Source organism: Chiloscyllium plagiosum, unplaced genomic scaffold (genome assembly GCF_037043375.1).
Source record: "Chiloscyllium plagiosum isolate Xiang-an unplaced genomic scaffold, Cpla_swu_hap1 HiC_scaffold_35, whole genome shotgun sequence".
NCBI classification, from domain to species: Eukaryota; Metazoa; Chordata; class Chondrichthyes; order Orectolobiformes; family Hemiscylliidae; genus Chiloscyllium; species Chiloscyllium plagiosum.
This window is the reverse complement of record NW_028270173.1, coordinates 41056072-41077763: the sequence shown is the minus strand read 5'-3', so window position 1 is coordinate 41077763 and position 21692 is coordinate 41056072. Positions and strand designations below refer to the sequence as shown.

Genomic DNA, 21692 nt, shown 5'->3' with positions numbered 1-21692 from the left:
TGTTCTTTTATCTGCACAGCAAGTAACACCATTAAACAGAAAACTGTAACATATTGTTTGTAAATGCATAACTTTGTTCATATTATGCGTCCAATTATTATGTCACTTAAAAGGTATTCCAACATTTCACTTCTTCTAACGTGAAGCAAACAAAGCTGTCGTTTTTTTTCACTTCCCTCCACCTCTATTCTTTAAGGTTCTATTATAATTGTTATTTAACAACCCCCAGGAAAGGTTCCAGGAGGGACAGAAATATAAATGTCATCATTAATGCATTTATCTTCTCTCAAGACACTTCTCCATCATGTTGGGTGAAGCTGATGTGTTGTAGGGTCCTTTCAAGAAATAAATCTTTACTTCATTCTTTCGTTTCTTCACTTCCACTGTCTTCTGCTTTCCATCTATTACCAGGATATTTTCTGTATCTTCTAATATGAAGATAGATACAAAGTAAATGTTTAATTTGACCTGTGTTTATCTGTTTTTCGTGTCGGTTTGCCCAACATCATCTGTGCTGAATCTACATCAGGTCCTAGTTTTTTTTTCTTTCCATATATCCAAATCTTTTCGCATCTTTTCTTTATGCTCCTCACTCGTTTGGATTCACGTTATATTTTGCATTTCTGATTCTGATCGTGTTCTTTTGTTATCTGGCTGCTATATTGTCCCTATTTCTTAGGTCTTTTTTTTTCATTTTCAACGTCTGTTTGAATAATTTCATTTCATAAACTCAATCTTTGACATGTTTTGGTAGTCAACTTAAATTTCATATTTAAAGTTCAGCCCTTTGAGGATTGGATATGCTCAGGCATGTCATTTCCTCGGCATGCATCTTGATAAAGTCAGTTGGGGCACGCGTCAGGGGCTCATGCTCTCCAGAGTTAGCACTCATTGTTAACTTTAGTTCGTATACAAACAGAAATATTTCTTTCACACATGATTAATGGCATTACATTCATGTCAAACACATTTGCAAAGAATAAAACTTTATCATCACAGTTTGCTTTCAAATAATTCCCACAAATCTCTCATGCCATTTATCGATTCTTAGCTCACACAAGTTTGTTCTACATCTTTAAAATGTTTTGTCATTATTGTACCAATAATTTCCCTTACCAAGAATACCAGCTAGATAGCTTAGTTTTTTTTTCCCCCACTTGATCATCCAAATTGCCGAAGATCCTTGGATGTTCAGTTCCATTTACTGCTTTCCCAGTGGACACGTCTCGATAACAACATTTAAACCATAGCATATTACTTACGTTGAACATTGAAATTATAAAGGAATTTCAGAGTTCTATGTGTAATTAGATAGTGCTTGCAATTCTGCTTAATGTACGTTATTCCCTATTTTTAATCATCATTGTTCCCTGTCAATGCTTTACAACATTTCTATTCTGCTTAAAAGTTTCCCACTTTTAAACAGCAGTGGAACCACCATTCTCTATCCTGGACGATCGAGGCTAAATCCTCCTGAATAAGAATAGCAAAACGCCTTCTGAATTCGTCAATCTCAGCCCATTTAGGCTCGAAATAGACTATCATGCAAATAATCCACCAAGCCCAGGACCAGAAACAATGGCTCACATCTCTCTTTCCCTACTACACACATTCTGAAATCACGTATTCAATCACGAAGACTTCTTTTCCTACTCTGATTCAAAAGACATACAAGAAAAAAACCCGGCAATTCTCGAGGTCTTGGTTTGCAAATCGTTTCATAGCTCTCTGAAAACAATGTATAGGCAATGTCATCACGACAATATCATAGGTAATTTATTTGAACCGTTTTATTGCTGTTCACCTTCGGTCAGCAGAAATTCTTGTGCTCCACTCTAATATTTTTTACCAGTTAACGGGTGGGAACCATACTAATTTGGAGTCGATGTCTACGGAAAGACCAGCGTTTTTTCTGGCATCACGAATCTTCTATAATTACAGTGCTTTCAATCTCCTTCTTCCCCTCTTGAACAGCTAAGCCAATCGTGCTTCAAGAGCATTGATCTGACTGCAACACTTCAAGGAACTAACACCATCAGCGGTATACGCAATGGAAAATCTTTCAGGGAGCAGGATGAGAGCGGATTCTTGAAGTACACAAATTACTTACTTGACAGCCTGCCATTTTAATTATAAAGAAAAAAAAGTTATGCAATACTTGGGATTTCTGAAAAACTGAGAATTGTATTGTGCCGTCATAGGCCTTATAGGAAAGAGGTGTGTTCTGTCGTCAAAGAGAGAGAGACGGAGGAACTGGCTCTGTTTAACTTGACGACGATCATGCGACTCAATCAAAGGGAAAGGTTGAGAATGAGAGGTTTTTTATGGTAAACTCAGCCAGTGATAGTAATTGAACCCGTGCTGTTGCATCATACTGTTTGGCAATCCGACCTCCTTGTTAGCATTTCATCAAGATTTACGTGATAATAACCAATCATAAAACAATACTGTGATGAAACGATCAAATGTTTCAGCACTGTGATCTCTTATAGCAAATGCTTGAAAAGAAGTGATCATTACAAAATAATCAATCAAACGCAAGAATATCCTTATATCAATTGTATCTTTAGTCATATTCTTTTGACATAAAGTAAAGATTTTATTCATTTCAAAACCAAGTCTATCTGCAGAACATTTGCCCCTTGATCCTTCCTTAAGAATAAAACCATCTGTCTTGTCACATAAATGATAGAATAAATATTATTATTGCGTGTTCAGAATCTGTTCAAATGCATTGGATGCTCGTGTATCAATTGGATTAATATTGCATATTGTGTTACAAAGTAAAGTAATTCTTTACTTGTTTCCTGAACAGGGTATTAATTTGCACATCTGTTGCCATTTTGCATGTAGCTCCAGGACTTATTATAACATTATAGAACATATATATATATATATATATTTCAAATCTTTTCAACATTCAAAACAATTTTCTTCTGTGCAATCTAGAACCAAAACACACCATACACTCCTTAAGAAGGACAGGGCCTTAAGAGTGATCACCAATGTTGTCTAGAATAGTGTATGTTTAAATATTTTATCACTGAATACCAGATACAAGTGTTTCCGCTGCAGGGTCATTATTGTCTCATGGAAGTTATAAACAAAAAAAGAAATCAATTGGGAATTTAATTTATTTTCTAACGCAGCCCATCGCTAATTTGTTTGGAAGATGGACTTTCTTGTGATTTGTAATTTAGATGTCACATACCAAGTTGCTTGGAAGAAAACATAGCAAAGTTTCAGATAATAGCAACAGTGGATGAATTCGCTGTTCGATAATGTTCTCAGCCAGCATTAACCAGCAGGTTTAATTCATTCAGTATTTTGTTTCTGTTTTTTAGCCATCCTAATATTTCTCCAATGTTTCAACAATTCATTAAACCAAGTGATATGTTTTGAAATATACCATGGAAAATGGAATTTGTTTTCTGACCGTTACCAAAATAATTTAGGAGAGTGCTCCAGAAATGGCTGTTGATAATTTGTGAAGAACCGTTTGAGAATGTTTTCAGCTTTGTCAGTATGCAATGAAGAACGTCGAGAAAGCAAGGTTAACATGTAGTATTAAATTTCAATCGCGACTCATATGCACTGATTGTGTTACCGAGCATACAAAATGTTCAGTTTGATGGATGACAGCACTTAAGTTATTAATATGAAAGTGTCTACGTCAAAGAAAAAAAAACCCTTCGTTCTTATAGGTTAAAAGTTAGGACCCACATACTTAACCGACCTTGTGATGAAATCCACTACCTTTTGATCCATCAGAACTGTCCAAGCCAGAAATCGTTGAAAAGTACGCATGAAAGTGCTTATCATATTTCTTCCTTGTAAATTATCAGTTGCCTTCACTACTACGGAGGTTTTGCAGCTTTCAATCGCTGATTCGATGTATTGAAGAGTCTCTAACATGTATTTCAATGGTGATATTCAGTTTCAAAAAACAAGCAGGCAAGAGAAAGACAGAGAGAAACATGGAGACAGAGAAGCCGAAACGACTCAGAACAGCTCTGTTCTTAAGATGTGCTGATGAGTAATGTATAGTTTTCTTTATAATTGATGCTCACTGCGAATCCCAAATTTCTTGGAGGTTTCTGCAATGTCAAGATTCAAATGGAGACTTAGGAGCCTGTAGATACAGTCAGGTGTTTGACTTTGGGGCGGGGCTCAAAACTCCAAGAAGCCATCAAGATCTTGGAGAAGTCTATGAGCGAGTCATACTTCAGATCAGCTCATGCTTCAACAACGACAACATCGAGATGGAAAGGAAAAGAGATGAGACTCTGAAGGGAGAATATCGGAAGATAGACAGGCATTCCTCGAGTTCCTCGAGTGCAGTAATATCAGCATGGCTGCCATTGCCACGACCAACTGAGGGCATTGAAGGTAGGAATAGGAAGATAGAACAGATGAACATGTGGCTGAGTCGCTGATGCAGGGGAAATGGTTCATGTTTTTTGGATCATTTGAACCACTTCTAGGGTAGAAATGATCTGTATGAGAAAAACGGATTGCAATTGAATTGGAAGGGGATAATAGGAAAGGAAGGTTTGCTAAAAGTGCTTGGCTCGATTAAAACTGGGACCCGAGGGCAGAGTGAGGACAGAGATAAATCTGACACTGTTACAGTTGGAAAAGGAGCAAGCTAAACAGTGAGGGCAGGCAGGAACAAAGCAGAGAACGAGCTAAATTGAACTGCATTTATTTCGATACAAGAGGGCTTACAGGGAAGGCGGTTGAACTAAGGGCATGGTCAAAAACGTGGGAGTCATATATCATAGCAAGTACAGACACGTGGTTCAGGGATGGACAGAACTGGCAACTTAATATTCCAGAGCACAAAAGCGATGACAAAGATAGAAAGGGGTGCAACAGATGAGGGAGAGTGGCGTTTTTGATAAGGGGTAACATTATGTTTGAACTTTGTGAGGAAATTAAGAGGAATAATTCCATGGAATTTATGTGGGAATAACTGAGAAATAAGCAAGTGATTATTACCACACTGTCATTGTACTATAGACCCTCAGTAGTCTGCGGGATATTGACAACAAATTTGCAATGAGATTTCAGTTATTTGTAACCATAATAAGGTCGTAATGATATTGGATTTTAACTTCCCAAACAAAGGCTCCGAATGCTCGACTGTTGACCGTTTGGATAGAGAGGAACTTGTAAAGTGTGTACTTTTTTGTATTCAGCCTATGTGTGCAACTGGAGATGAGGAACGTACTAAGCGTGCATTTAAAACCAGTGTTTACTGTAGAAAAGAACAGGGAAGGTAAAGAATGTGATAAAATAGGTGGTGAGGTCTTGAAAAATTTTGATATTACAAAGGAGGAGGTGTTGGATGTCTCAAAACGCAGAAAAATGGACAAATGCAAGGAACCTCATCATGTGTACCCTGGAACTCTCTGGGAGGCTCTGGACGTAATTGCTGGGATCACTGATGAGATATTTGGATCATTGATAGTCATAGATTAGGTGACAGAAGACTGGAGATTGGCTAACTTGGTGCCACTATTTATCAACGGTGATAAGGAGAAGCCAGAGAACTATAGACCAGTGAGCCTGATATCGATGGTGGCCAAGTTGTTGTATGGGAATCCTGAGGGAAAGAATTGATATTTATTTGGGTAGGGAAGGGCTGGTTAAGGATAGTCTACACGGCTTTGTGCGTGGGAAATCTTGTTTCAATAACTTAACAGAAAGTATTGAAAAACTAAGAAAATTGGCTGATGAGGGCAGAGCGGTGGACATGACTATAAAGCCTTCAGTAAGGCGTTCGACAAGATGCCTCATGGCAGACTCGTAAGCAAGTTTGCATCACTTGGAATACATGGAAATCAAGTAATGTTGATAGAGAACTGGCTCGAAGGAAGAAGAAATACGCTGGTGATGGAGGACTGCTTTTCAGACTGGAGGCCAGTGACCAGTGGTATGCCACAAGGATCGGTGCTGGGTCCACTGTTTTTCCTCATTTATATAAATGATTTGAATGTGAACATAGGAATTATAGTTGGTAAGTTTGCAGATGACACCAAAATTGGATGATTAGTGGACAACAAACAAGGTTACCTCAGAGTACATCGGGATCTTGATCAGATGGACCAATGCACCAAAGAGTGGCAGAGTGGGTTTAATTCAGATAAATGTAAAGTGCTGCATTTTAAAAATGCGAATCAGGGCAGAATTACATACTTAATTATAGATAGGACGACTAGAGTGGAAGCCATATATTATTTAGTACTAGGCAACTAGCCAGGTCAGGTGTCAGATCACTCAATGGGAGAGCATTTTGGCGATAGTGGTCACGACCCCCTGAACCTTACTGCAGTCATGGAGTTCGACAGTACAAGACAGTATGGGAAAATATTTAATTATGGGAGAGACAATTACAATACTCTTAGGCAGGAACTGTGGAACACAATTTGGGTACAGATATCCTCAGGGAAATGCATGACAGAAATGTGGAGGTTGTTTAGGAAGTACTTGCTCCGAGCGCTGAATAGGTTTTTCTCACTGAGGCAAGGAATGGATGGTCGGGTGAAGGAAATTTGGATGACAAAAGATGTGGAACATCTACTCAATAAGATGAAGGAAGCTTACTTATGGTTGAGGAAGCAAGGATCTGACGAGGTCAAGAACATTGCAAGGTAGAAAGGAAGGAACTGAACAATGGACTTAGGAGAGATGGAAAGGGACATGAAAAATACATTTCGGGGAGGATTAAGTAAAACACCAAGGCGTTTCACACTGATGGAAGATAAACTAGGGTGGCCAGCGTGAAGGTAGGACCGAGCAGAGATAGTGGAGGGAATTTGTGCCTGACGTTGGAGGAGGAAAGGGACGTCCATAATGAATATGTTGTTCCAGTATTCACTCGTGAGAGGGATCGTCGTTTATGAGGACAGCGGGAAGCAGACCATAATGCTTTAGCATGTTAATGTTCAGGAGGAGGATGTGCTGGGAATTTTAAAACACGTGAGGATGGGTACCAGATGGGGTGCACCCAAGGTTTGTACGGGAAGCGAGGGAAGAGATCTTTGCGCCTTTGGCGATAATCTTTGCATCCTCAGTGTTCACTGAATTAATAGAGACGATTGGAGAGTGGCAAATGTCATTGTGTTATTCAAGAATGGGAATAGTAATAACGTTGGGATTAAAGACAAATCAGTCTTACGTTGGTGGTAAGCAAATTGTTGGAGAGGAATTTGAGAGACAGATTATTTGGAAAAGCATAGTTTGAGTAGATAGTCAACAAGGCTTTGTGAGGGGCAGGTAATGTCTCACAAACCTTATTCAATTCATTGAGTTTGTGAAAAATAACATTAATGAAGCTTCATCAGTGGATGTGGTACATATGAATTTTGGCAAGGAGTTTGAATGGTTTCCCCATGGTAGGCTCATTCAGAAAGTAAGAAGGCATGGGATGCAGTGCAATGTGTTTGTCTGGATACAGAATTCGCTGTCCCAAAGAAAGCAGACGGTGATGGTCGATGAAAAGTATGCAGCCTAGAACATGGTGACCAGTGGTGTTTCACAGGGATATGTTCTCGGACCTCTGCTCTTCAAAAGACTAGGATGAGGAATTGGAAGAATATGTTCGTATGTTTGGCAATGGCACAGAGGCTGGTGGGGTTGTTGCAAGCTGTCTGTTGCAATGGGACATTGATACAGTGCAGAACTGGGATGGGAAGTGGTAGATGGAGCACAACCGAGAAAAAATGGGAAGTGATTCATTTTGGAAGGTCAACGTTGAATGCAGATTACAGTGTGGAAGGTGGATTTCTTCGCAATGTGGAGGAATATTGGGAGTATGGGCTGCATGTCCAATGTTCCCTCGAAGTTGCCATCCAACCTGATAGCGGTGAGGACAAGGCTTACAGTGTGTTTGCTTTCATTCACGGGACAATGAGTTTAAGGAACGCAGTATTGTGCCTCAGATCTATAACTCCCTGCTGAGACCACATTTGGAGCATTGTGTTCAGTTCTGGTCGCCTCATTATAGGAAGAATGTGGAAGCTTTAGAGAGGGTACAGAGGAGATTGACGAGGATGCTGCATGAATTGGAGGCCATGTCTTAATAAGAACGTTTGAGGAAGATGGGGATTTTCTTATTTGAGAAAGAAGGATGAACGGTGACTTGATAGCCTTGTGAAAGATCATGAGAGCCACATACAGATTGCATAGCCAGAGACGTTTTCCCAGGGCCAAAATGTCTATCATGAGGGGGCAATTTTAAAGTGATTTTTGGAAGTTTTAGGGAAGATGTCAGAGATATGTTCATTATATCAGAGATATGTTCATTACACAGAGTGCAGTGGATGCGTTGAATGCACTGCCAGCAGTGGTAGACGAGTCAGATACATTAGGGACATTTATGCTGTGCTTGATAGGTACAGAGATGGTTTTAAAATGCAGTGTATGCAAGTGTGTTAATCTTTAAGCAGGATCAAAGTGCGACACAACATCGATGGCAGAAGGACCTGGACTGTGCTGTACTGTTCTATGCTCTATGTTATTAATAGTAAGGCCCTGCTCAACCAAGAATCCTTGGCGTGCAGATTCATGATTCCTTGAAGTGGAGTCGCAGGTAGATACGAAATTGATGAAGGCGTTTTGTATGCTTTCATTTATTGTTCAGAGCATTAAAAGTAGGAATTGTGAACTGTACGGGACTTTGGTTCAGTCATTTTTGTAATATTGTGTGCAGTTCTGGTCAGTCTCCTACAAAAAAAGGATGCTGTGAAACTTTAAAGGGTTCAGAAAAGATTTACAAAGATGTTGCCAGTGTTGAAGGATTTGATTTATAGCGAGAGGATGAACAGTCTGGGGTTGTTTTCCAGGAGGGTTGAAAGTTGAGGGTAATCTTATGAAGGCTTATAAAATCGTGAGGAGCATCGATATGTTGAATAGACAAGGTGTTTCACCTGGGTTGGGCGAGTCCAGCTGTAAAGGTTTATCATGAGAGGGGAGATACTTAAAAGGACCTAAGGAGGATCTTTTTCACCCAATGTTTATGAATCATTGAATGAGCTGCTAGATGATGTCGTGAAGACTGGTACAATTACAATATTTAAAAAGGCATCTGGATGGGCACATTAGTAGGAAGGGTTTAGAGGGATTTGGGTCAATGGTGGAAAATGGAACTAGATTAATTTGGGATATATGGTCGGCATGGGCGAATTGGACTGAAGGGTTTGTTTCTATGCTGTACATCTCTATGGCTCTAAGAGTCAATGTTGCATTCAATTGGTGCAGGTGATTAAGGTTTGAACAGAGTACGTAAATAGACGGGGTGCATTACTCCTTGGTGGGGATGACTCTCTTTGAATTGCTAGAGTCCTGCCTAAAATTAACTGCAATATCTTCGAGAATGCAACGTACTGAAGGCAAATATGCCGAATTACCAGAATGGTTGGAATGGTTGATGTAGTTTATGAAATACAGATTTTAAGACAGTTCTGAAAATATGTATTCGAAATGGAAGAACGTAAATCCCTTGTTTCCTTTTTTATATCGTAATTGTGGCTATGTTCCTCGAGCTGGAAAGATGAATTGCAAACCTTTCGTCACTGACTGGGTGACACCTTCAGTGCTGCCATACTGTTTCTTCTGGAATGTATTTGGTTCCATTTCTGCTGCTTCCAGTTGAAGGTTCTGGTTGTTTGTTGCAGTGGCTGATATGTTGGGTCCAGGCCAATGTGCTTGTTGATAGAGCCTGTGGACAAGTGCCATGTTTGTAGGAGGTCACATTCAACAACCAACTATTTAAACAAATTCGTAGTCACCTAAGGGCTCACCTATCCGTGGGCTCATAGCAGAAGCAGAATAAACAGCTCTATCACAAATCCAGCCCGAATTGTGTATCATATACGTAGACGATACTTTTGTTATCATTAAGAGAACAGAAATCGAGAACACACACCGGATCATAAAGACAATATTCACAAGGATCATATTTACGAGAGAGGAGGGGAAAGCAACTCCCTTTCCTTGATGCGACGATACAAAGAACACAGAACAAATAATGCACCACAAAAGTGTACAGGAATGCCACACAGACTGATCAGGTGCTGAATTACAACAGTAACCACCCAAACGCAGTCATGAGAAGCTGCATTAGAACCCTGTTCAAAAGAGCACATTGCAGCACACCCAAACTATGAGGCAAAGAAGAAGAACACACAAACCAGCAACTTAATTTGTCAATGCCTAACACACAAATGACATGACGAGTACATGCCACGAACTAATTCACTAGCCAGCCTACCTTATAATTTAAAAAGTCTCAGAACTGGGAACCAGATTAGTCTGAACACGGGGATAATGATAGTCCATCAACAGACAGTAATTTTCAGAAAACAACTTATTAGGAAAAAAAGACTCGATACCTATCGTGTGCAATACCAAAGCAATTTACAGGATTTCATGCAAAAACTACATTAAATTCTATGTTGGGCAACCATGCAGACAATGAATAGTCCACATCCACGAACATCAACGAGCCACTAAACGCCACTAACTATCCCTAACATTGATACACACAGATGATAAGGATCACAGATTCGACTGGGATAAAAGATCATAGTACAAGCCAAACAGAGGACAGCAAAGGAATTCATCGAAACATCCATGCTCTCAATCAACAAGCACGTTGAACTGGACCCAATATATTGGCCCCTGCAATTAACAACCTGAACCTGCAACTGTAAGCAGTAGAAATGGAATTAAATGAATTCCAGAAGACTTAGTACAGCAGCTCTTCACAGGATTCTTCAACACACTGAAGATGTCACCAGACACGAGTCGAAACGTCTGCAAATCAAATTCCCAGTTTGGCGAACATAGCTGCAAACACGAAAACCGCACCTGAGTTCAAAACATTGACACTTTTTAAAAATTTCTACATTCACATTTACAGATGTATAGTAGCACTAATACCTGGGATGACGCATCAAATTCTGAAGGGTATGCCTTAAACACGCATGCTGTCTGATACTCGATGTTTGCCTGTTATCCATGTGTACTTCAGCTTAATCTTCAGCCAATGATGGAAAGGTTGGAAGTGCCATTGTTTATATCGAGGGCTATTGCAGGCTGCAGCGCATCATGGACAGGATGCAGAGCTGGGCTGAGAAATGGCAGATGGAGTTCAACCTGGATAAATGCAAAGTAATGCATTTTGGATGGTTAAACTTGAATGCTGAATAAAGGATTACAGACAAGATTCTTGGCAGTAGGAACAGAGGGATCTTGGTATTCAAGTGCATAGATGCCTCAAAATTGCCACATAAGTGGATAGGGTTGTTAAGAAAGCATTTGTTTTTTTGGCTTTCATTGACAAGGGGATCGAGTTTAAGAGCCGTGAGGTTTTGCTGAACTCTACAAGAACCTGGTGAGACCACGCTTTGAATATTGTGTCCAGTTCTGGACGCCCTATTATAGGAAAGATAACGACGCTTTGGAGAGGGTGCAAAGAAGGCTTACCAGGATGCTGCCTGGACTGGAGGGCCTGTCTTACGAAGTGAGGTTGACAAAGTGCGGAATTTCTTCGCGGGAGAGAAGGGGAAAAGAGGTGTCTTGATTGAGGTATACAAGGTAATGAGAGGCATAGATGGAGTCAATAGCCAGAGACTTTTTTTTTCTCCAGGGCAGGATTGACTGGCACGAGAGGTCATAGCTTTAAGATAATAGGAGGAAGGTGTAGAGGAGATGTCAGAGGTAGGTTCGTTATGCAGAGAGTTGCAAATGCATAGAATGCGTTGCCAGCAGTGGTGGGGCAAGTAGAGTCATTAGGCGCATTTAAGTGACTGCTGGACACGCACATGAACAGCAGTGAATTGAGGCGTGCGTTGGTTTGGTTCGGTTATGTTATTTTAGAGTATGAATCATCTTTGGGACAACATCGTGGGCCGAAGGGCCTGTTCTGTACTGTACGTTTCTATGTTCTATATAATATAATACAACATACTTAATCAAATGATGTAGTTTGCAATATTGTTGAAATTTGAATAATAATATTTATTATTCTTGTTTCTTCGAATTTCGCCAGTAAGTGTATAGTTGGAAGCTAACACATTGGCAACTTCGAATTAATGTTAGTAGCCCATAAAGCATAAATTAAGCTGGTGCATCCGAATTATAACAAATGAAACCTATCAGAAGTCATGTTTCCAAACTGTCCGGCATGGAAGGGATAATAGAACCTTGGCAATCGAGTCTAAAACTGTAAATTGACAAAAAGCAAACTGGAGCATTCAATTTCTTTTTTTGTTATTGCTCATGGATATGGCAAGATACAGGTAGCATTGAGTCGCACATCTGCAATGATCTCTGTCAGCATAAAAAGTATTTATGATAAAAGTTGAAAATAATGGTGAATCTCAACAGTTCAGGACTCAGAGTTAATAAGAAATATTAACTGAGCTTTTCTCCACACAGAAGCTTCCAACTCTGATGAGAATATCCGGTTTTCTTTTCTCATTGCTATTCTAGATTTCTGGCATGCACAGTATTTAAGTATCTGGAGCTTAATGATCCGCAAACGTCCTTTCTTTTCTGAGATGTAATGTTCAAATACGTGGCTACAATAAATGTAAATGGGAAATTCATCATTTTTCCTCGATGAGTACTTCTGACAGTTTTGGTTTTCAGGTCAAGCAGAATATCCAATCAGTAACACGAAAACCTGATTGAAATACTATGTTGAATTTTGATATTTAGTCTATGTGCTTAATTAGCATGATGAAAGAAAAACTTTTGACACAAACACAAATACCCAAATTGTCATCTAATTATGTTACATCTGGAAAATGGGACAGAAGATCCAAAGGCCATGAGATACAGTAACAAATTTAGCACATTCAGCCCACCGAGTCAAATATAGCATTTGATCATGCTGATGTTTCTCAACCAAAATCTTCGATTGTCTCTCATTAACCCTTGATTCCCCAAGAAAAATCAAGAATCTGTCTACCTCTGGCTTGCCTATGCTCCCAAAACCTTAGCTTCCACAGCCTTTGGTACCAATGAATTCTGCAAATTATTCATCCTCTGGTTAAAGAAAATCCTTCTCATCTCAATTCTAAACGATTGTCCTTTATTCTTTGCCTTTAGATCCTAGTTTCTCCAACTCGTGGAAACATAAACGCACGTCTGTTCTACCCAGAGCCCTCAGTATTGTATAACTTTCAACTATGACTTCCTCATCTTTCTAAACTGCATTGATTACAGACCCAGGATCCTTAACCGCTCTTTCATATGACAAGCCCGTCAACCCCATTATAAGTCTTCTAAACTTCCTTAAGATTTCATCCAGCATCAATTCAATCTTTGTTAGATACGGGGCCCACTACTACTTCCATTATTCCAAGCACAGTCTGATCAGAACCTTATTTAACTTCACCACTAAATATTTGCTCTTGTATTCCAGATTTCTGGAAATGAACGCTAACATTGTATTTGTCTTTCCCAAATCCTGATGGAACGTGCATGCTTAACTTTAGGAGTATTCTGAAGTATTATTTCAAAGTGTGTCTTCATGCTTCAGATTTCTGAAATAATTCGCCGTTTAGAAAATGATCTATGCCACTTTCTTCATGCCCAAACATTATTTTATCTGCGTCATTTTAACTGACGTTTTCCTGTGAAGTTAGGGTAGAAGGATTGACAATATTAATTTTTACATTATGAATGATTATGTCCCAGAAGGAAGCAAGATAAGCAAACACACAAGTCTTGACTTGTTGTCAATACAATGCAAGGAAATGTTGATGGAAGTCATAAAGCCGTGTTATTTTATATTGTGCTTTATCATAAAATGGTGAGAATAAACTTATACTTATTGTTTAGTTCACAGAGGTAAAAACTTTCTGAAAGAAATATGTTAGCAAAGAAATGGGACGCATAATCAAATTTTAAAGTTCATCTTTAAATTTACGTTGTGAAACAGCATAAATGAAGGTGTTTGTGCAGCAACTCAATGGCATTAGCATATAGCCTGTTTGTTCCAGAATTGTAAATGGATCGTTGTAATTTGGTAGTAATAATTTTACATTTGTAAATTGGACAAGTACGAAAGTTACCAATGTTACAGTCCACAAAATAATGAAATTTGCAGAAATAGTGATTAAGATAATCATTGACTTTCTCCTGTTTTCCATTTCTGGGTCATTGTGTTTCAGATCCTTGTTGATTCCTCTCAGTCTTCCTCTTATTCGGTTTGTCTGTACAATGCTCCTGATAGTCAGTGTATTGAAAAGTAACACCAAAACAAATGGAAGAAATGGAGTTAAAATAATTTCCGTCCACCAATACGCATTCCACATTCGTGATGTATACAAGCTGGCTTTCACAGAGCATGACCATGGTCGGTTGTTTATTACTTGACGAGGTTCAAATGCAAAGTAGATTGGAACAGTCTGTAAGGTGCACACGGAATAAACTATTCCTATAATCATGCTTGATGTTTTCACAGTGCAATACCTTATTTGCAGCTTTTTGCAACAAATAGCCATAAATTGATCAAAGGTCAATGCGACAGTTAACCAGATAGAACAGTCAACAGAAAGCATAACCAGGACAATGTTCAGAGAGCAAATTGGCGTATCATTGAAAAATAAATTTGGGAAATAATATTCTTTGATCTCATAGAATATTACAGCAAATAAACAGAACAGATAGATCTGCCACCGCCATTGTCATTAAATATCGAGTGACGCATTTGGAAAGGTCGCAACGTTCACAGTTTAGAATCACAATTGTCACCAGATTAGCTGCAAAAAACAAGACAAAAAAAAATAAATTGGTCGAACTCAGCATGCTGAAAACATGAAAATCATTATTTATTCGATTAAGCACGTGCAATAAATGCTACTAATTAGTCGAATAAGATAGTTCAGAATAAAATAATATCAAATGCAAGCATGTTGATTTTTTTCAATCTGTCAATATTATACTAAATATTTTGCACGTGTATTCAAACCACCAACGTTTAAAGCAAGAGCTGGTTCCATGCAGCCACTCAAGTTGAACATTTTCCCGGCTTGATGAATACTTTGCCATTTCGTCAAAGTGAATTTATTGTCTAAAATTATGCATGGGAACGTATTTGATGCCTGTATCAATTTCCAGTGTGGAAGAAAACACCGATTATACACATTGATTAACGCTCAGGCCCGGCACAAGTATTTTTTAGCATAATAATAATGTAAATGATTTCAATACATAGAAGAACGACTTCTGAATCCTTCCTAAAGCATGGCGACCAAAACTGCACACAATACTCCAGATGTCTTGAGGAAGTGGTGGATGTGAGTACAATTACAAGGTTAAAAACTGCATAGGTACATGGACAGGAAAAGGTTGGAGGGATGCAGGAGAAAGGACGTGGGACGAGTTTAGTTCGGGATTTTTGTATGTGGAATGTTTGGTCCCGCGGATCTGTTTGGTCCTGTATGACTCTATAACTCTATAATATGGATCATGTGCAGATAGATGAAATTAGTCTAGAATCGAATCTTGTCGGTACAGACATGGTGGGCTGAAAGGCCTGTTCCTGTCCTGCACTCTTCCATATCCTATATATAAGGCATTTCGTCGATTTGTTTCAGTTTTATTTTGTTGAATTACTCCATTAATAAACATGGAGATATTTGTAGAGTCTCCTCTTCCATTTCATCATTCATGTACCTACTTCTGCTTAGGTGTGCCATTAGAAGGGCTTTGATACAATTAATTGGTCGTGCTTTCCACTCAAGCTGCCTGGAATGCAATTAATTCTGTCTTGTGGCTCCATTAGACTGGCACCTCATTTCTAAGTGTGCCTATGCTGTGAAGGAGACATTAAAAGCTGAAAGGGGTAAGAATTGATCTAATTGCCAAAATGGAGTATTATTAATTTAGGTATGACATTGTCATTTCTGGAAGAATGAAAGAAAAAAATGTCATGCCGTCGAAATGATTCTCAGTTGCCGGGCTGTGAGGTACAGAATCATGCGTGTGTCCTACTACATCGATCAAAAAAGTTTGATATGAAGTCGTTACAAACAATCAGGAAAGTTATGGAATTTTGTAGGTTAATACTGGTCTTTGTACTTATGGAAGGAAATTAGTACATTGGAAACTGTTCTGAGAAAGTTTATTAGATTAATGCCTGGAGTAAATGGATTTTTTAATGAACAGAGCTTAAGCAGGTTTGACCTCTGCTATGTGGCATTTCAAATTCTCTAATGGGAATAAACTGAACAGAGATTAGGCATTAAACATTAAACAACGTTAAACAGTGGTCCGTCATCCCACAGAATGTGCAGTTAAAAATAACTTATAAACACGCAATCTTCAACTGTTAGATAACGTCAACTTCTATCCCACTTGTCATGTTGGTACAGCCACACCACCCAACTTTGTCTGCACTTAACTTACCTTTCTCTCATCAACAATAAATGTTGATTACATCCACTCACCAACCCAATCCTTCATTAATGCTGTCAATGTCAGATGTGTGTGCTGTATTGAGGTTGATGAATGTCAGGTCAGGCCGGTTAATGTCGAATTGTTGTTTCCCTCTTCACCTGTCACATCTCCAGTCATGTAACTACATCATTTAAAATGCTTTCAGCTCAGCTTTAGACGTATTCGTCTGTCAATATCGGTGATGAATGCTGAAGAGTGAATTACGTATCATTGTCACCTACTGACAGTGAGTACAGCTTCTTTAGTTAATTTCCTTCTTTATGCTTTGTAACAATTGAATGATTTGCTGAACAATGCTAGAAATAGCTTAAGAGGAAATCATATTTCTCAGGGGCAGGAGTTGTGTATAAGCTGGACAAGCTAAGAATGACATATAGCTTTCCATAAATAACATTCATAGCAGGAAATTATGAGTGTATTTGCATGCGCTGACGTGTGCGTACAGTAAAGAGTTTTTTTTTAGTAGAGAGCAGAGTGAATGTGAAGTGTGTTGCAAAAATTATATTGATTCAAATGTGAACCAACATGTGAATATCTGAATCAACAATAATAATAGACCTTATTGCCTGACAGGCACGATCTAATTACTTCTCATATCTGCCTATTTCTGATAACATTTCACCACCTCGCTTCTTAGGTATAAAGTTTTTTTGTAATTTTAATTGGAAGTTGAGAATAGAAAAAAAAAACTGCTTCAAAAATCTTGATTTGGTGAAGGATTACCGCACTTGTTGGAAGTTATTAACATGACAATTAACATAAGTTGCCGTAGGCGACTGTCTGTGTGGAGTTTGCACATTCTCCCCGTGTCTGCGTGGGTTTCCTCTCACAGGCCAAAAATGTGCAGCTTAGGTGAATTGGCCATGTTAAATTGCCCACAGTGTTAGGTGAAGTGGTAAATGTAGGGGAATGGGTCTGGGTGGATTGCGCTTCAGTGTGTCGGTGTGGACTTGTTGGGCTGAAAGACCTGTTTCCACACTGTAAGTAAGTAATCTAATCTAAGTGTTGATTATTCAGCTGCTTGTTCAAGCAAAAGTCCAAGGTGCAAACGAACGTGAACAGAGGGCTGTGTATAAATGGAGAAAGTGAGGTCTGCAGATGCTTCAGAGTGAGAGCAGAAAAATGTGGCGCTGGAAAAAGCACAGCAGGTCAGGCAACATCCAAGGAGCAGAAGAGTGGGCGTTTTGAACATTAGCTCTTCACCAGGAAAGCACGAAACATCGTCTGTCCTGCACCTCAGATGCTAACTGATCAGCTGTGCTTTATCCTGTGCCACACTTTTCGACTGTTTACAAATGGAGACTCGGTTGTTTGGTCTTTATGCTCCTGATCAGTTATCATTGACAAAGTTTATCAACCTGCCAACAGCGACAAAAATGGTTCCCAGTCAATGAACGAGTTCAGATGCCCACCAGCTCTGGATCCATTTGTGTTCACTGCAATAAATACACTTGAATACTGAAAAAAATCAATTTCAGTTTCTTCAACAGATGTTGGAGAAGTTTAATGAAGTTGAAGTTATGTTGACTACTGAGAGGAATTCATGAGTTCTAAAAATTTACCGAATTTTTCAGAATATTATAGAGCCATCGCAAAGATAAAAATGTCCGTCAGTCGATCCAGTTGTTGTCGTGTTGTTGTGCTTAGTCTCCAACATTGTTTGCCTTAGCATTGGAAGTTCATATGTGCGTACTTCTTAAAATATAGAAAGATTTGTGCTTGCCATACCTTTAAAGGCACTGAATTCCAAATACTCCCTGAGTGCAAAGAAGGTCTTTACATCCTTTCTCAGCATCCTACCCGTTAGCGAAAAAAAATTTCGAATCGTCATTGATCTCTCCACCTTTGGTTCACGTGTTTTCCTGCTTGTATTATGCATGGCTCTCACAAATCTACATATCTGAAGTATACATTATCCCTTCAATTCCCTCTACTTCAAGAAGAAAAAGGCCTAATCTATTAAGTCGCTCTCACAATTACAAGTCTCCAGCCTAAAAATTGTTTTGGTAAATCTCTTCACCGCAATCACATACTCCAATGACGTGCTTTCTTGGACAGCCCTCGACATTCCAGCTGTGGCCTAACTCATTTATTATGCATTTCCAGAATCAACTCCAAACTCCACGTCATGTCTAATAAAGGCAAATCGTGTATAACGTGTTAATCAATTAATGTCGTTCCTTTAAAAGAGCAGTGACGATGCCCAATGAGTTTTAACTATATTTTTGATGCTTCCCAGATGTTCCCTCATATTACTTGTCCTGCTTAATTCCATCACGTCACAGCAATCTGGATTGAATGCAATTCCCAACTGATCAGCTCATCTGATTAACTTATTATATCTTCATGTCACATATCACCCTAACGTTTGACCACCCCGTCAAGTGACCTGAAGTGTGCTACCACAGTGAGGCATTGCACGATGAATGTATCTATCTCATACTTAAATGCAGGCAATAAAATTGTTGTCACAGTTTCTTTAAATGAAATTGTGTCGAGAATCACTCCCTGAGACGTTTATTTTCTGCTTACCTTTATCTGAAATTACTCTTATTTCTTTTTAAAGAGTAACTCCAAATTCCACATTGTCGTACATGGGGAACCATGCTTCACATATTCACCCATCCACGGATTTATTTGTCCTTCATCAAATCACAGCTCACTCTTCAAAGTTCATGTGGATTCAAATTTCAGATGTCCAATCGTTTCTTCACAGTACAAAATTCAAGGTTCTACTGAGGTAAAAGCTATCTGCACTACATCCAATGCATTTGCAGGTTTCCTTAAAAAATGACCAATGCTGCCCTCTGTGTTCCAGACTCTATCACCTGAAGCTTTAGTAAATTAATCATTAATTGTCTAATTGTGTCAAACGTCCCTGTCAATAAGCAATAACATTCTATGAGCGTTCATAATTCCTTACTATTTTGCATGTGAAAATTCTGTGTTTAATGTACTGAGATGCACATTTGCTTTACAACTCAGAGCTCTGCCATCACTCATCATTGAATTCAATGCTAAGTAATTATTTTTCTCTGTCGTGAAAATGAACAATCTCCAGCTCACTCGTAATCATACCCTGTTTCCCAGACCTCTGTCACATTTGAAACAATGTATTTCCCTTCGTAAACATATTTAATTCCAGAATACTCTCGCTGTCTCATTAGACAGAGACTAAACCTGAGGGACACGACACCTAAGGCAAGGGGCACAATTGAAGAAATGGTACCTTCCTGGTGCCCAGACACGTGAATTGAACCGACACTGTTCGCGACACTCTGTGCTGCAAACCAGTCATTCAGTCAGCTGAGCTGAATAAATTCCCCTCCCCGTTATCATAAAGTTACTTTGGCATGATCGTTTCAGCTCCAAGCCATCTTTACGTCATGTACAAATATAGCAGTTTCACTCCATTCAACCAAGTTAATTCTGTAGATGAATAAACGTTTAATCATCAGCACTGATCTCACCATAAAATTTGTTATAACTTGCAAAATGAAAAATCATCCTTTCTATGTCTATCTTGTCCAGACATCTCAAAAATGAATATCTTTCAAGCATGTCACCTCTATCGCTTATCACAGGATAACTGATGTTGAACGTGGTTAAGCACCAGAATCTGAAACAAAAGGAAGTTATTTTGCATTCCATTGGGGAAAGAAAACCCGATTGTTTATAGCAACCAGAAAACCCACAACTGTTCTGTCATAATTTGATAGAGGGTATCGTTGTTGCTAAATCAAACTGCTTATTTCCCGAACACAGATCCGTACGAATATAGTTTTCTCGTCGTCGTCGTCTCTCTCTCTCTCTCTCTCTCTCTCTGTGTGTGAGTGTGTGTGGGTGTGGATCTCCCACTCTTTCGCTGTGCACTTTTCGAGTACTTAAAACAATTTGGTTTAAATTTAGAGAAGTGATCGTAGAAGATCTTGTTACCTGAAAATCATAATGTCTCCCTCTAAGTTACTAAAAACTGAATAGCATTAAACTTTCAGATTATACTGGCGGGGTGGAAATTCACCAGAGCGAATGTTAAAACTTGAACTTAATATGAAAGAAGCACGATGGCAAGGACGACATAGGTATTCTCTTTAAAATCGATAAGGTTGACTAACGTAGTTAACGGTAAGACATTAGCTATCTTTGTCTAGCCTGACCTACATGTGAATCTAGACACACAGAAATGCAGTTGACTCTTAACTACCCTTTGGGCAATTATGGATGAACCAATAATGCTGACTAAGTTGGTGGTTCTCAGGTCCTGTCAAGGAATATTAATAAAGATTCTCCAAACTGTCAAGTGCAGTTGCAAGAGAACTTTCATTATTTACAGCAATAAATGCATCAATCCAAATGAGTATTCCATTAAGATGATTCATTTTAACAGAATAAACTAAAACTGTTCAGTCATCTTCAGTGTATTACCCTGGAACACCAACAATTGCAAGAATGGGATAAAAAATATTTTCAATCTGCATGATTATCTGTGCCCCCATGTTCGCCCGACTGAGAAAGTCTCTCTTTGCCGTATCTTCACTCAGATGTTTTGCTTTCAAGCTGCTGTTTATTTAATACCAGTGAGAAACCACTAGTGGCTAGGCTAGTATTACATCATGAGTGGTTTCAGTTTCAGTCCATTGAACAGAATTAATCCCAAGCGAAATGCATGCTTCCTGTTCAAAAATTATGTTCAATTCAAAGGATACCTCATGGTGAAGTTAAAGAGACCTTTATTTTCAAAATGTATTGTCTGCGTTCCAAATCATGCTGCTGACTTTTAAATCAATGTATTTTGAAATTTATGCTCCTAGTGTTCCACTAAGGAAATAAATGCACCCTTTTGATTTTTCTAGGGGCAATTTTTCTATTTAAAGAAAAGTCCGTGTTTAACTTAAACCCAACATTGAATAAATTATTTAAGCAATATACATTGTACTTGCATTTGCAAGACACAAAGAGACACAGAAAAAAACAGTCAGTTATTGTGTGGAAAAATCTGAAATATTCACTATTGGCATTCAATTATTCAGTCCAGTGTTGGAAATGGGAACACGTTCTATATGATCAACAGTATTTAAGGAAAATGAATTCAAACATGCTTTTTTTTTCTTTGAAATTCTGAATATTCTGTATGCCATAAAGGCTGCAAAATGTTAACTTACAAAATTTTAAAACGCTCCTCATATCAAAATAACACCATGTATTGGAACTGA

The 21692-nt window shown here is 38.7% G+C and overlaps 1 pseudogene; it reads right to left on the bottom strand.

The window, feature by feature from the left end:
• Positions 1-13853: 13853 nt before the first annotated feature.
• LOC148140699 (putative G protein-coupled receptor 139) lies at positions 13854-15069 on the bottom strand (annotated as a pseudogene).
• Between the last annotated feature and the right edge of the window lie 6623 nt (positions 15070-21692).